This window comes from Hyla sarda, chromosome 8 (genome assembly GCF_029499605.1).
Source record: "Hyla sarda isolate aHylSar1 chromosome 8, aHylSar1.hap1, whole genome shotgun sequence".
Classification (NCBI taxonomy): Eukaryota; Metazoa; Chordata; class Amphibia; order Anura; family Hylidae; genus Hyla; species Hyla sarda.
In genome coordinates, this window is record NC_079196.1 from 80173762 (window position 1) to 80190842 (window position 17081).

Sequence of the window (17081 nt, forward strand, 5' to 3'; positions counted from 1 at the left end):
CTGTTGCAGTGAAACGCGTTGGATGCTGGGAGAATAAACTACCCTTGCTTTTACCTATCCATGCTTCTTCTGTGACCTGCGCCATTGAAAGCCGGCTCCTCTGTCTGAAGTCTGCCTCCATATACCTCCTGCTCAGCCGGCTGGCTGCGGACACTACATGCGCTCACCATTGTTGTGTATGTGGGTACACAACACTTCCAGGTGAGCCTCCTCTTTCAGCGCAAAAATTGCCTGACAAGTTACTCTTTTAACCCCTTAAGGACTCAGGGTTTTTCCGTTTTTGCACTTTCGTTTTTTCCTCCTTACCTTTTAAAAATCATAACCCTTTCAATTTTCCACCTAAAAATCCATATTATGGCTTATTTTTTGCGTCGCCAATTCTACTTTGCAGTGACATTAGTCATTTTACCCAAAAATGCACGGCGAAACGGAAAAAAAAATCATTGTGCGACAAAATCGAAAAAAAAACGCCATTTTGTAACTTTTGGGGGCTTTCGTTTCTACGCAGTGCATATTTCGGTAAAAATTACACCTTATCATTATTCTGTAGGTCCATACGGTTAAAATGATACCCTACTTATATAGGTTTGATTTTGTCGCACTTCTGGAAAAAATCATAACTACATGCAGGAAAATTTATACGTTTAAAAATGTCATCTTCTGACCCCTATAACTTTTTTATTTTTCCACGTATGGGGTGGTATGAGGACTCATTTTTTGCGCCGTGATCTGAAGTTTTTATCGGTATGATTTTTGTTTTGATCGGACTTTTTGATCACTTTTTATTCATTTTTTAATGATATAAAAAGTGACCAAAATACGCTTTTTTGGACTTTGGAATTTTTTTGCGCGTACGCCATTGACCGTACGGCTTAATTAATGATATATTTTTATAGTTCGGACATTTACGCACGCGGCGATACCACATATGTTTATTTTTTATTTTTTTTACACTGTTTTATTTTTTTTATGGGAAAAGGGGGGTGATTCAAACTTTTATTAGGGAAGGGGTTAAATGACCTTTATTAACACTTTTTTTTTACATTTTTTTTGCAGTGTTATAGGTCCCATAGGGACCTATAACACTGCACACACTGATCTCTAATGCTGATCACTGGCGTGCATTAACACGCCTGTGATCAGCATTATCGGCGCTTGACTGCTCCTGCCTGGATCTCAGGCACGGAGCAGTCATTCGTCGATCGGACACCGAGGAGGCAGGTAAGAGCCCTCCCGGTGTCCGATCAGCTGTTCGGGACGCCGCGATTTCACCGCGGCGGTCCCGAACAGCCCGACTGAGCAGCCGGGTCACTTTCACTTTCACTTTAGAAGCGGCGGTCAGCTTTGACCGCCGCTTCTAAAGGGTTAATACCGCACATCGCCGCGATCGGCGATGTGTGGTATTAGCCGCGGGTCCCGGCCGTTGATTACCGCCGGGACCGACGCGATATGATGCGGGATCGCGGCGCGATCCCGCTTCATATCGCGGGAGCCGGCGCAGGACGTAAATATACGTCCTGCGTCGTTAAGGGGTTAATACACCATGGAGCGCTTTGTTTTTGTCGTTTTTAGCTTACTGCTCTATAGGCTTATAATGGAGCAGCGAGACAAAGATCACTACAAGCTGGGGATGACAAGTAATGGTGTGCACTTCTCCCGGCTCATTCTCATAATCCGTATGGGTCTCAAAAATGTTAAATGTCTCTGTGACATGTCAAAAGTTTTTCTAAGTGACTGTAATACTTCAAAAGAACATATTAGGTCAGATTCTGGGGCTGCAAACACCAGCCCTGGGACCTAACAGGTCAGGAGAACAGTATTCCAACACTGCTGTCCTCAGCTCTCTGCAAAGCAGCATAGAGATGAAAATATACTTTAGTCACTGACCACCATGACTGGTTATACAGTCATGATGTGTGGTTACAGTAACACTTGCCGTGCCCCTACCCACTAATCAGGCTTGATTGACAGCTTGTGCGCAAGACTTCCCCCTGCATTTAGGCTGTCAGTCGCCACCGTCTGTATAACCAGTCACGGCCAGCAGTGACTAAACTTAGTTTCCATCTCTCTGTAGCATCTTCGAGAGCTGAGGAAAACAGTGCTGAAATGCTATTCTCCAGCTGCTGGGAGGACGTCACACCACGTCCCCTTGGGACATCACGCCATGCCCTCTCCATTCATGTCTATGAGAGGGGGTGTCATGCCTCCTCCCATAGATATGAATTGAGGGGGCATGGCGTGATGTCCCAATGGGGCGTGGTGTGACAAGGGGGCGTGGCATGACATCACTAACTCAGCATTCTCAACATAATGTTCAGAATGCCAGGTGTCTGCATGAAGATCGTGGGGGGTCCCAGAGGCCAGACCCCCCGCGATCAGACATCTTATCCCCTATCCTTTGGAACAGAGTACCCCTTTAAGTTGGACATTTCCCTGTGCAGTATCTTCTGTGAGTGTTTACATTATCTTAAAATAGCATGACATACCATACATTTCCTAATTATAAGAACAATACAATATGATGGCTAAATAATAGAGCCAAACATTGGTCAAAATTATTATTAAACAGCTGTCTAAGTAATAATGCTAAACAGTGTCTCCACCACCATCCAGTGCTGAAATTATGTGTACAGTGCAGTGCCACTATATTACCACAATATCACCATACAGTGCTAAATAACACAATACTTCCGTACAGTGCTAAAATAATACAAAAAAGGTGGATAAATGAAAGTTCTGCATACTACATACAAGTAATCCTATACCGGGCTGTAAAATTTCTATATAAAACTGCAAAACAGTGAATATTAAGATTCCTGGTGGTTACAAGTTGTCCCAGGTAACAGATTATTTTTGGTATCCCTTCTTTGGTCCTGTTGACATAGTCATTTACAGTAATGCACTGGTCTGCATCATATTCCTTTCCATTGCCTTACAGATCAGTCAGCATACATAGGCTATTTTACAATATGCCTGTAGTCAGGACAGTACATAGATCTGCAGAGATAATCTACTTCCATCTACTCCTTTTAGGAGTATATACGGTATATTAATTACATTATATTAGTAATTTTCTGATTTATTCTGCAAGTTTACGTAAAGGTTGTATTTCACTTTGTATATAATTTAAAGTTTTTTCAATATTTACATTTATGAAATTCTTTAATATATTATTTATAATTGCTCCAAGGAAAAACTTCATTTTATGGGATTGGCACTTTGGCTGTCTTTAATGTAAACAATGCAAAACATGGCAGAGCCAGTTAAGGACTAACAGACTAAATCTCTATATTTAAAACTTAACTATGTATTACATGGCTGGGGTATTTTGATGAAACTTGGTACACATGTTACTCATATGTCAACTAAAAATAAAGTAAATTCAACCCTAACCCACCCCTTTTGCATGTTTATAAGACTTTATGGGACGTAAATAAATCAATTTCTTCCCTGAAACAACATTTTTTTTCAGGACAGAGCCAATGATTTTTGGACACTCTAACTACTGTACCGGATTTGAATAATAGAGGAGAAACTCGAATATCATTACATCTACCTTTGAGGAAACAAATTACCCTAATGAAAATGAGCGAATTGCAGTATGATGAGAGGAATACAGCACTTTCTTCTATCCTGTACAGTCCAGATGCCCCTGAATGGATGCCTTCCAGCCTGTAGTTGAGAGGGAACTTTTTGAGCTGGAGAAATTTACTGCTGCAAGTAGCCTGCCGTCAAACACGACCACCAGAGACCACAAAGCTTTTAAAGAATTACAAGAATATTCTGATATTATAGTTAGGTCATCTGACAAAGGTGGCTCGGTTGTAGTGGTGGACCGTGAGCTATATCGCAAGCAGGTCTGGGACATGTTGGGTGACAACACCCCGTATGGCAAGTTAAATTTTGATCCCACCATAGAGTGAAGGTCCGGTTTTGGGTATTTTTTTATGTAAAATGGAAGAGCAACTTTTTGTTTCAGAACCTGTTTGCCCTATTTTTCATTGTTTCCCTAAAACACATAAAAACATCCCCCCCCCCCTCCGCCCTATAGTTTCGGGCAGTGGCTTAGTTAATGAGAAGCTTTCCATGTGGTTGGATAGTCTCCTACAACCTTTAGTCACCAGAGTCCCTGAGTACATACAAGACACCAAAGATCTTTTGGTGTTCTTTCAGGATTTCAAGTGGGAGTCTGACATGATGGCGATTTCCAGTGACGTTACGCCTCTATATAGTGTCATACCCCATGACCGTGCCCTCATGGCACTTCTTAAAACCTATAGTAATTACAGTTCAGATCTAAAAAATTACATATTGGGCATTACATCATTTTTACTTACCAATAATTATTTTTCGTTTGATGGATCTTTCCTCCTACAGGTCAGGGGTTTTCTGATGGGGGCCAAATTCTGGCCCTCATTGGCCAACCTCTATATGGCCCTGTGGGAGGAGAGATCTATCCACACTACAGCTTATCCCTTTCTATGCCACATCGCATGGTATGGATGCTATATTGATGATGTCCTTTCGGTGTGGAGGGGACCATGTGATCATAACACCATTTCTTCTTTTGTACAGTACCTCAACAACAATGTGGATAAATTAATTTTTACGTGCAATTTCCATCCCAATGAAATTATTTTCTTGGATGTTTTTTTTCTTTCTGACTCTGTCTCGGGCACAGTTCACACTAAATTATACAGGAAACCTTGTTCTGGCAATTCCCTATTGCATGCAAAGAGCGGACAGGAGAAGCATACAATACACAATTTACCAATAGGCAAATTTGTCAGAGCAAGGAGATCATGCTCTAAGGATTCCTTTTACAAACAGGAATCTGAGGTGATTAGATTGTGCCTCCTTAACAGAGGGTAGTCCTCAGGCCCCATTGACCGTGCCGAGAACATAATGAGCAATAAAAATAGAGCTGACTTTTTGTACAGTGGGAAAAGGCCACAATCATGTAAGGAGAATACGTCAAAATCCCTGGTAGTTTTTTCCCCAGTTTTTTCACAACAATATAAACAAGTAAAAAATATTGTAAAAAAGAGTCTTCCAATATTACAGCAAGACCATACTTTAAACACCAATTTGTCTGAAGGGTGCAGATAAATGGCACGTAAAAATGCTACAATAGGAAATTATGTATCTCCCAGCTATTTCATCCATAATCCCTCCCCGAACAAAACAACATGGTTACCTTATAGAGGAAGTGTATTTTGTGGCAGAAGCAGATGTCCTTCCTGCAAGTTCATTCAAAAAACCCATGAAGTTGAATCGTTAACTAACAAATGTGAATTTCCAATTTCTACCTATTTGTCCTGCGAATGAGATCATGTAGTCTATTCCATCCACTGAGTATAGGGTCCAGTATGTTGGATCGACTACACGCAAGCTCAAGACCCGCATCTCTGAACAAGTGGCAGGCACACAAGTCTTAAATGGCATTCAGACTAGTGCTCTTTCATGCACGTCTAGACATTTTAGAGACGTGCATGCGGGCAGCACTATTTCACTCTGCGTAGTTCCCATAGAAAGAGTAAGGTGCCCCCACGGGGTGGAGAATGGAGGAAGAAACTCCTAGCACGGGAAGCCTACTGGATTATTAAACTGGGTATGCAATTTCCTGCAGGCCTAAACAATAGATCAGATATTATGCTACACTATTAGTTGATATCCTATATATTTCTGATCACATACTCATTATCTCATAGAATTGTCATGACACACACTATAGGTTCATATATATTCATTGGCACACATTATATTTTACATATATGAAGTGTTTGCATATTTATATCTTTATCTTGCCATTACATCACTGTGAGATTTATACTGCAGTTTACATCTCATACTTATTATACACATTAATATTTTCATTATGTATTGGTGTATTTTTGTACCTTTGTATATTTGCACATATACCTGGTTCATGACACCACATATTACAAAGGATAAATTTCCCTCTCAGAGTCTTGGACCAGCTGCTGTTAAACTTCCTTAATGGAAAGGGGGAGTTCTCTTTACATTGTATGTCTATTTATTCAGGGTTTAATTACTGTTTATATACCTTAATAAAGGGTCCTCCCGAAACGCGTCAGTGTTTCCATGCTATTTCATTCCTTTTTCTCCCCCATTTTTGTAATGATTTTAAGAAGATGAAAATAAAGCTTGCATTTTTTACTATATCCTGACTGGAATCTGGAGTGCTGGTTCCCTCCCCTTCGCTGACAAGTTAAACTGATGACATATTTCCTTAAAAAAACAAAACATACATCTCAAAAGTTTTGTTTATTTAGGGTCTCTATGCCTACTGATAGCTAGGTATAACTAGAAGAAGCCTGTGGCCGTGTGCTTCACTCCTCAGCTTGCTGCTTGAACCCACCTGTTACAGGAGATGGACTACATAGATTTCTAATAGAGCTTGTCTCTTGCAATGAGTTGAAAACCAAGGACAGAGCATGTAGGACCCCTTAATAATGATAATGGGGAGGTTGTCACAGGCGATCAAGACAAAGCGGAGGTACTGAATGGGTTCTTTAGTTCTGTATACACTATGGAAAAAGGAGCTGACATTGGCCAGGTCAGTGCTGGTAACACATCATGTAATGTACTGAACTGGCTTAATGTAGAGATGGTACAAGGTAAGTTAAGTGATATAAATGTAAGCAAATCTCCAGGACCGGATGGACTACACCCAAGAGTTCTTAGAGAGGTAAGTTCAGTAATATCTGTACCCCTGTTCATGATATTTAGAGATTCTCTGGTGTCTGGTATTGTGCCAAGGGACTGGCGCAAGGCGAATGTGGTGCCAATCTTCAAAAAGGGCTCTAGGTCTTCCCCAGGAAACTATAGACCGGTAAGTTTAACGTGCATTGTGGGTAAATTGTTTGAAGGACTTATAAGGGATTACATGCAGGAATACATAGGGGATAATAGTATTATAAGTGATAGCCAGCATGGGTTTACTAAGGATAGAAGTTGTCAAACCAATCTAATTTGCTTTTATGAAGAGGTGAGTAGAAGCCTTGACAGAGGAATGGCTGTGGATATAGTGTTTCTGGATTTTGCTAAAGCATTTGATACTGTCCCTCATAGACGTCTGACAGGTAAGTTAAGGTCTTTGGGTTTGGAAATTTTAGATTGTAACTGGATTGAACACTGGCTCATGGATCGTACCCAGAGAGTGGTGGTCAATGATTCGTACTCTGATTGGTCCCCGGTTATTAGTGGTGTACCCCAAGGTTCAGTACTGGGTCCGCTGTTGTTTAATTTATTTATCAATGATATAGAGGATGGCATTAACAGCTCAGTTTCTATCTTTGCAGATGACACCAAGCTTTGTAGCACGGTACAGTCTATAGAGGATGTGCATAAGTTACAAGATGACTTGGATAGACTAAGTGTCTGGGCATCCACTTGGCAAATGAGGTTCAATGTGGATAAATGTAAAGTTATGCATCTGGGTACTAATAACCTGCATGCATCGTATGTCTTAGGGGGGATTAAACTGGCAGAGTCACTGGTAGAGAAGGATCTGGGTGTACTTGTAGATCACTGACTACAGAATAGCATTCAATGTCAGGCTGCTGCTTCCAAAGCCGGCAGGATATTGTCATGTATCAAAAGAGGAATGGACTCAAGGGACAGGGACATAATACTCCCCCTTTATAAAGCATTGGTACGGCCTCACCTGGAATATGCTGTTCAGTTTTGGGCACCTGTCCATAAAAGGGACACTGCGGAGTTGGAAACGGTGCAGAGACGCGCGACTGAACTAATATGGGGCATGGATCATCTTAGCTATGAGGAGCGATTAAAGGAGTTACAATTGTTTAGTCTTGAGAAGAGACGTTTAAGGGGGGATATGATAAATGTATATAAGTATATTAATGGCCCATACAAAAAATATGGAGAAAAACGGTTCCAGGTTAAACCCCCCCAAAGGACGAGGGGGCACTCCCTCCGTCTGGAGAAGAAAAAGTTTAGTCTCAAGGGGCGACACGCCTTCTTTACCGTGACGACTGTGAATTTATGGAACGGTCTACCTCAGGACCTGGTCACAGCAGGAACAATTAACAGCTTTAAAACAGGATTAGATACATTCCTGGAACAAAATAACATTAATGCTTATGAAGAAATATAAAATCCCATCCCTTCCCCAATATCGCGCCACACCCCTACCCCTTAATTCCCTGGTTGAACTTGATGGACATATGTCTTTTTTCGACCGTACTAACTATGTAACTATGATCAAGCAGCAAGCCAGGAAGAATGAAGTGCATAGCCCTGTGCTTTTCCCAGCTATATCTAATGATTGGTTGGAGTCTCAGCACACGGACCCTGACTTTAAAACTTTTGACATGTCTGTGTTACATGAAGTGACAGTAATATTTTATAATAAAAATTCTAAAATCTGTACAATAGATATGTAATATATATATATATATATATATATATATATATGAGCTGCTTTGCATGTTCCCCTACCCAGAATGCCCGCGGAGTGCTTAATGGCCTTCTGAAGCTCCGTTACACCAGGAGTGGTGGCAAATACTCATCCCCTTTATTTGCTCTCAGGCCTCTTACCCCAGCCAAGCCAGATCACCCTGCTCTGCACTGACGAGTGGCAAAAATCACGAAACAGCTGTCTGCAGATGGGTAGAAACTTCCCTTTTGGGGAGTAGTCTGGCTTGGCATAAAATCCCGATCAATTTTTTATATTCCTTAGAAGCATATTTCCCTATATATATATGTATGTATATATATATATATATATATATATAGTACTTCCAGGTACCTTAGGTCACATGACTACTAAGCCTACTGTTATTTTAAGCTTAAGGACCTTCCAGGTCACCTGAGTAAGTCACATGATGTACCACAATGCTTTGTGAAAAGACTGACAGTTGGTGGGAACCAATAAGCTATGAGTCTGCCCCTTTCCATATAAGGGCACTGTATCCAATGATCGCTCTCTTCTCCCCATGCTTTCTTGGGTTCCGGACTAGCAGAGAGAGAGAAGCTCCGTGCATACCTTCAAGACAAGCCTAGGCCTGAAGCCTGCTAACTTCAGCCGAATACCAAACCGTGAGTTCAACTAAACTCAATCCTAAATCTACGTGACAACTGAACCTAAAACTAAACCCTAAATTCAGTGGAACAGCGTAAAGCAAGCCTCAGAGCTTATTCCCTACAAGGTCCCAACCAACTGTGAGGAACTTTAAGTCCTCTTTTTCAGCAGAAATAACAGCTATATTAACCCTAATTCGAAATAGCTCTACAGTTGCTCAGCATTTCACTGCTCTTTTAGTGCTAAGGCTTTATTTTCACTCGAAATCTCTTTGAGTAGTTAAAGTCTTTTCCCCTCATGCTCCTATAATGTTTCACCATTGATGATCATGGGACTGTGCCAGAGACACCTGCTTGGCATGCACAATGCTTCATTGTCTAGGAGGAAAACCAATTAGCCGGCTGTAGTAGCAGGTTCATATCCCCTGGTCAGGAGTTAATTCCGACAGCCTCCTTGTGTTCCAGCGTCAGACAAGGGATTCGTAGCTATCCTATGTGCCCTTCCCACGATTCAGTCCCAGAGCCACGTGTTATTTGTTAGGATCCCATGTAACATTCACTGCCATTGCTTTGTCACTGACTTCCTGACATGCAGCTGGTTAAGTGGTTGAAGGAAAATGATTGTGTTGCCCCCTCTTTCCTTCTCAAGAGCAGCAGGGGAAAAAACACAAAATAATAAAACAAACAACCAGTGCACTGAAAAAACAAGCCACTCAAAGAAATGAAAAGAGCTAAGTTAAACAATGGGCCTGGGGGATGCTTCTGGCTTCACAGAATTTCAGGCTCTGCAATTCTATACAAATCATTATACATTTCTATAAAAAATATAGTTATAAAAATCATTGTTACTGTAGTGTCCCAGTGCAAATATTCCAGTTACTATCTTAAAGAAGACGTCATGTGGGAATTTGACATATTGCATAAATGTGCATGAGATACTGTAGAGTTAATGCAAGTGTATTTATGTGCATTGCATCACTTTTATTGCATACACTGAGGTCTTCCAGATTGTAAAGGGTCAACAAAACTGCATTTTCAGGATGAAGAAGGTTTGAGCACATGATCCTGCCAACCAATGGTTGCAGGAGAAGTCTCTAGTCCAACCTCCCTCTCCCATGAGAAGGGCTGGACCTTAAACCTGCTAGTCAATAGTTTAGCAATAAGCTTTGCCAGAGCAACATCTTCTAGGTTTGTTATTGCTGGGCATGCCACGACTAGGCCATATGTCTTCTACCTTGGTTGCTGTCTGCACTGTGAGCATAAAAGGGCAACAAGTTCTTCATCTCCAAGAGGGAGAATATCATCTATGCCACAGAGGAGAAGACCTAACAAGGACCTCTCTGCAATACACTTCTCTCTTTGCTGGCCTACAGATGGAGTTAGTGCTGCTTGGCTACCATGTCGGGGAGATTTCCCTGGATACATATATTCTTATAAATATTGTGTAGCAGTAACAGAGGTATGTGAGAAAGGACATGTTAAAAGCAACTTAAGAATGCTAACTTCAGTAAATCTGCTATAAAAGCAACATTTAAAGGAACAGTGACCAAATATCCGTTCTTCTGGCTGAAAAGTTGTAATATTCCCAGTTATACCAAAGCAACTGTTGAACATGCACAAGAAGTTTAAGCAAACTTCCTAAAGTTATTTCACTGAATCCTAGCGTCCAAATGTCTTATGTTGCACATGGGAACAGCTTTCTTGTATACAGTGCCTTGTAAAAGTCAATGGAAATGTGCAATTGTCAAAAGATTTTTCTCCCTCAATTCAATAAGCTGATTCGATTACATTTGTGGTTGCATGCAGTTTTCCATGCTTGTGTACCAGTTGTGTTAAAACCATTGTATGTTGAGACAGTAACTCTATGGAAACCTGGTAATTGGTTCTGAAGCCCCAAAATGTCATCCAAAAATAGGAAAAAGTGAGGATTAAGGAAAGATAAGTATATAACCTGTACAGTCCTGTACAGTACACACAGTGTCCTAAAAAAGTAACATGGAGCTGCCCTCACCTGGAGCAGCTAACCCTGGCACAGGTAAAAAGTAGTAGAGAACATGTGTTACCTCCTTGTACTGTAGGGGGCGCTACCAGACAGCCAGTCAGTGCATGCACTTTAGGAATACAAGGGTTTTACAAGTGAAATTTCCATTCTGATTGGTCAGTTCTTCCAGCCATTGACAGGTATCACAGATCTGGACTGTCTGTACATTGTATGTTGAGTCTGGTTTCAAGTTACAATGGTTCAGAAAAGACCATTGCATGTTGAAACTATTGTATGTTGAGGCCATTGTAAGTTGAGGGATCGCTGTACATTGTATGTCAGGCTTATACATTGCATTAATGCTGTGATTCCATTAAATGGATAATCTAATTTTTTCAAATCAACTGGTGTCAGGACATTTTACAGAAATTCAAGCTGTCCAGCAATTACCAGCTGCTGTATGAAGGTGTGTTGTTCATTTAAATCCAACACGGAGCTCTCTGCTGCCACCTCTGTCCATATCAGGAACTTTCCAGAGCAGAAAAAGGTTTGCTCCAGGGGTGTACTCCTGCTCTGGACAGTTCCTGATATGGACAGAGGTGGCAGCAGAGAGCACTGTGTTAGATTGGAAAAAAACACAACTTCCTCCAGGCCATCCAGTAACTGATAAGTACTTAAAGGCTTGAATTTTTAAAATAGAGGAAATGTATACATTTTTATAACTTTGTGGCACCAATTAATCGTAAACAGTTTTTCTAGTTTTTCTATTGGAGATAGGAAACAGCACAGAAAAGAAGTAATGTGTTGCTTCTTTTCTCTATATGTGCCAAAGCTCCCATTGACTTCAATGGAAGCTTTAGCGCATAACTACACAGAAAATAGGAAAAAGGGGCCAGTCTCCCCTTGCTACCAACAGCTCAATGAGAGCTGCTTAGTGTGGTAAGAATACATTGTAGTGAGCAGGGAGATATTGTGGTAGATTCGGCGCTTGTGGTGGTCACATACAACATGCCAGCTCCGCCTGAAGCCTTGCCAACTCATCCAACTTTTGGCCAATCTGTGCTAGATGCAGATTTTTATAAATTCCCCCTTATATTTCTACAAACATATAGGCTTATATAATATACAGCTCTTTCCAATGGAAACGACAGTATCCCCACCCATTCGAAATTTGTTGTCGTTAACTTGGCAATATATATCATGAACCAAATGTATTTTATTAAGATGAAATACATTAACATTCCTGTTATTTTCTGTGTACTAAAAGAAGCCAAAACATTAAAAAAATTTGTCAGAAAAAGTTCCTACAACAAACATCAACAATTACGTCACATAACGCACTCTCCCAACTTTGGATATAATAAAGTCTAATTTTGTTTATTTTTAATAGTGAATTTAAAGAAAGATTAACTATTACTAATAGAAAAATATGAGGGTAATATACTATTCAAGGAAAACAGTGTCCAACTGCCAGCAAGTAATGATATTGACCTGAAGAACATTTACATATATTTATTATATTTACCTTTTGCCTTTTAGTGGAATATGATCAAATAGGAGGGTAGATTGATTAGTACTTTAATTTCTGAAGTTGCATTGGAAAAGGAAATCATTCAGAAAAATACACAGGTGGCAAAATGCCCTTTAGTGCTTAGTATTGTAGAACTTAGGTCATGAGTTTCATTCTGATCATTGTAACTTCTACATAAAGGTTGTATGTTCTTCTTAGGCCAAGGCTGCACTGCCACTTTTCATTGCGATATCAGATTTATTTTAAAGGGGTGCTCCGCCCCTAGATATCTTATCCCCTATCCAAAGGATAAGGGTTAAGATGTCTGATTGCGGTGGTCCCCCTGCTGGGACTCCTGTGATCTCTGTGCAGCACCTGGCATTCTTTTAGAATACTAGGTGCGGGTGGCGGGGGTCATGACATCACGCCCATGCTCCCTTGTGATGGCACGTCACGTCCCTTCAATACAAGTCTATGGGAGGGGGTGTGGCGGCCGCCACACCCCCTCCCATAGACTTGCATTGAGGGGGCATGACATCATAAGGGGCATGGCTGTGGCATCACGATCCCGCCGCCCGCTCCAAGCGTTCGGAACAAAATGTTCCAAACGCTGGGGCAGTGGAGTACCCCTTTAACTGCAGATTGCATAGAGCTTATTGGGAGCTTTGGACTGCAGTTGTAGCATGATAGCTACAATCTATCTTGTAGTACTACAAAGGGTTGCAGTTTAGCCCTGGCCTTATACTGATGTGGGTTTTCTAACACACACAGAAAACATGCTTAGGCCAATGTTATGTTTGCGTAATACAGATGCATTTATACATCCATATGTCCAGATGCTGCATCATCTTTGTCCCAGCTGAAGCACAGGCTGGGACAAAGTCCAGTAAGTGAGGGCAGTACTAGCACTCCTCTGTGCTCACTTCTGTCCTTTCAGACTACAGCAAGAAAACAGAGAGGACGGGGTTACAGAGCAGCTTGCAGTGAATGGATGAAGAGATCCAGCACAGCAAACAGACTCAGTGCTTGCCTCGGACATGCCCGTTCCTGAGCAGGTGTTGTCAGTATGAGTAAGCAGCAGAATAGAGGGAGCCAAAAAAAGAAGCTAGACACATTAAAAAAAAAAACACATATAACAAATCGGATGATCTAGTTAATAACATATATGAGCATTAAATGAACGCTTAACCCTTTAAGGACATAGCCCATTTTCACCTCTAGGACGCAGCCCTTTTTTGCACATCTGACCACTGTCACTTTAAACATTAATAACTCTGGAATGCTTTTACTTATCAATCTGATTCCGAGATTGTTTTTTCGTGACATATTCTACTTTAACATAGTGGTACATTTTTGTGGTAACTTGCATCCTTTCTTGGTGAAAAATCCCCAAATTTTATGAAAAAAATGAAAATTTTGCATTTTTCTAACTTTGAAGCTCTCTGGTTGTAAGGAAAATGGATATTCCAAATATATTTTTTTGGATTCACATATACAATATGTCTACTTTATATTTGCATCATAAAATTTACGTGTTTTTACTTTTGGAAGACACCAGAGGGCTTCAAAGTTCAGCAGCAATTTTACAATTTTTCACAAAATTTTCAAACTCGCTATTTTTCATGGACTAGTTCAGGTTTGAAGTGGATTTGAAGGGTCTTCATATTAGAAATACCCCATAAATGACCCCATTACAAAAACTGCACATCCCAAAGTATTCAAAATGACATTCAGTAAGTGTTTTAACCCCTTAGGTGTTTCACAAGAAAAGCAGCAAAGTGAAGGCGAAAATTCAAAATCTTCATTTTTTACACTTGCATGTTCTTGTAGACCCAATTTTTGAATTTTTACAAGGGGTAAAAGGATAAAATTTATACTTGAATTTGTAGCCCAATTTCTCTCGACTAAGCACATACCTCATATGTCTATGTAAATTGTTCGGCGGGCGCAGTAGAGGGCTCAGAAGCAAAGGAGCGACAAGGGGATTTTGGAGAGTACGTTTTTCTGAAATGATTTTTGGGGGGCATGTTGCATTTAGGAAGCCCCTATGGTGCCAAAACGGCAAAAAAAAAAAAACACATGGCATACCATTTTGGAAACTAGACCCCTTGGGGAACGTAACAAGGAATTAAGTGAGCCTTAATACCCCACAGGTGTTTCATGACTTTTGCATATGTAAAAAAAAAAAAAAAAAAAAAATTCACTAAAATGTGTGTTTCCCCCCAAATTTCACATTTTTGCAAGGGTTAATAGCAGAAAATACCCCCCAAAATTTGTAACCCCATCTCTTCTGAGTATGGAGGTACCCCATAAGTTGACCTTTAGTGCACTACGAGCGAACTACAATGCTCAGAAGAGAAGGAGTCATATTTGGCTTTTTGAGAGCAAATTTTGCTCGGGGGGCATGTCGCATTTAGGAAGCCCCTATGGTGCCAGGACAGCGAAAAAAAAACACATGACATACGATTTTGGAAACTAGACCCCTTGAGGAACGTAACAAGGGATAAAGTGAACCTTAATACCCCACAGGTGTTTCACGACTTTTGCATATGTAAAAAAAAAAAGTTTTTTTTTACCAAAAATGCTTGGTTTAGCAAAAATTTTACATTTTAAAAAAGATAATAGCAGAAAATACCCCCCAAAATTTGAAGCCCAATTTCTCCCGATTCAGAAAACACCCAATATGGGGATTAAAAGTGCTCTGCTGGCGCACTACAGGTCTCAGAAGAGAAGGAGTCACATTTGGCTTTTTGGAAGCAAATTTTGCTCTGGGGGCATGCCGCATTTAGGAAGCCCCTATGGTGCCAGGACAGAAAAAAAAACCCACATGGCATACTATTTTGGAAACTAGACCCCTTGGGGAACGTAACAAGGGGTAAAGTGAACCTTTATACCCCACAGGTGTTTTACGACTTTTGCATATGTAAAAAAAAATTATTTTTTTTACACTAAAATGCTTGTTTTCCCCCAAATTTTACATTTTTACAAGGGATAATAGCAGAAAATCCCCCCAAAATTTGTAACCCCATCTCTTCTGAGTATGGAAATACCCCATAAGTGGATGTGAAGTGCACTGGGGACGAACTACAATGCTCAGAAGAGAAGGAGCATCATTGAGCTTTTGGAGAGAGAATTTGGCCATGTGCATTTCCAAAGCCTCCCGTGGTGCCAGAACAGTGGACCCCCCCACATGTGACCCCATTTTTAAAACTACACCCCTCACGGAAGGTAATAAGGGGTGCAGGGAGAATTTACACCCCACTGGCATTTGACGGATCTTTGGAACAGTGGGCTGTGCAAATTAAAAATTTTATTTTTCATTTTCACAGACCCCTGTTTCAAAGATCTGTCAGACACCTGTGGGGCGTAAATGCTCACTATACCCCTTGTTACGTTCTGTGAGGGGTGTAGTTTCCAAAATGGGGTCACATGTGGGTATTTATTGTTTTGCACTTATGTCAGAATTGCTGTAAAATCAGCCACCCCTGTGCAAATCACCAATTTAGACCTCAAATTTACATGGTGCACTCTCCCTTCTGAGCCTTGTTGTGCGTCCCCAGAACACTTTGCTCCCACATATGGGGTATCTCCGTCCTCAGGAGAAATTGCCTTACAAATTTTGGAGGCTTTTTTTCTTTTACCGCTTGTGAAATTTTAAAGTATGGGACAACACCAGTATGTTAGTGTACAAAAATGTTTTTTTTTACACTAACATGCTGGTGTAGACCCCAACTTTACCTTTTCATAAGGGGTAAAAGGAGAAAAAGCTCCCCCCAAAATTTGTTAGGCAATTTCTCCCAAGTATGGCGATACCCCATATGTGACCCTATTCTGTTGTCTTGAAGTACGACAGGGCTCCAAAGTGAGAGCGCCATGCGCATTTGAGGCCTAAATTAGGGATTTGCATAGGGGTGGACATAGGGGTATTCTACACCAGTGATTCCCAAACAGGGTGCCTCCAGCTGTTGCTAAACTCCCAGCATGCTTGGACAGTCAATGGCTGTCCGGAAATGCTGGGAGTTTTTGTTTTGCAACAGCTGGAGGCTCCGTTTTGGAAACACTGCTGTAGGATACGTTTTTCATTTTTATTGGGGGGGAAGGGGGGGTGGTGGTGGTGGTGGGGGGGCAGTGTACGTGTGTATGTGTAGTGTTTTACTCTTTAGTTTATGTTAGTGTAGTGTTTTTAGGTTACATTCACACTGACGGCGGATTACACTGAGTCTCCCGCTAGGAGTTTGAGCTGCGGCTGCAGCTCAAACTTGAAGCGGGGAACTCACTGTAATCCGCCGCCAGTGTGAATGTAACCTGTACATTCACATGGGAGGGGGGGGGGGGGGGGGGGCAAAACTACAACTTCCAGCTTGCACTGACAGAACGTGCATGCTGGGAGTTGTAGTTTTGCAACAGCTGGAGGCACACTGGTTGGAAAATACTGAGTTAGGTAATAGAACCTATTACCTAACTCGGTATTTCCCTACCAGTGTGCCTCCAGCTGTTGCAGAACTACAACTCTCAGCATGT

At 41.1% G+C, this 17081-nt stretch overlaps 1 protein-coding gene across 3 annotated transcripts in view; it reads right to left on the reverse strand.

Moving 5' to 3' along the window:
* IQCA1 (IQ motif containing with AAA domain 1) overlaps window positions 1-17081 on the reverse strand; it is a 242073-nt gene that overhangs the window by 103200 nt on the left and 121792 nt on the right. The gene's annotated exons all lie outside the window — the stretch shown is intronic.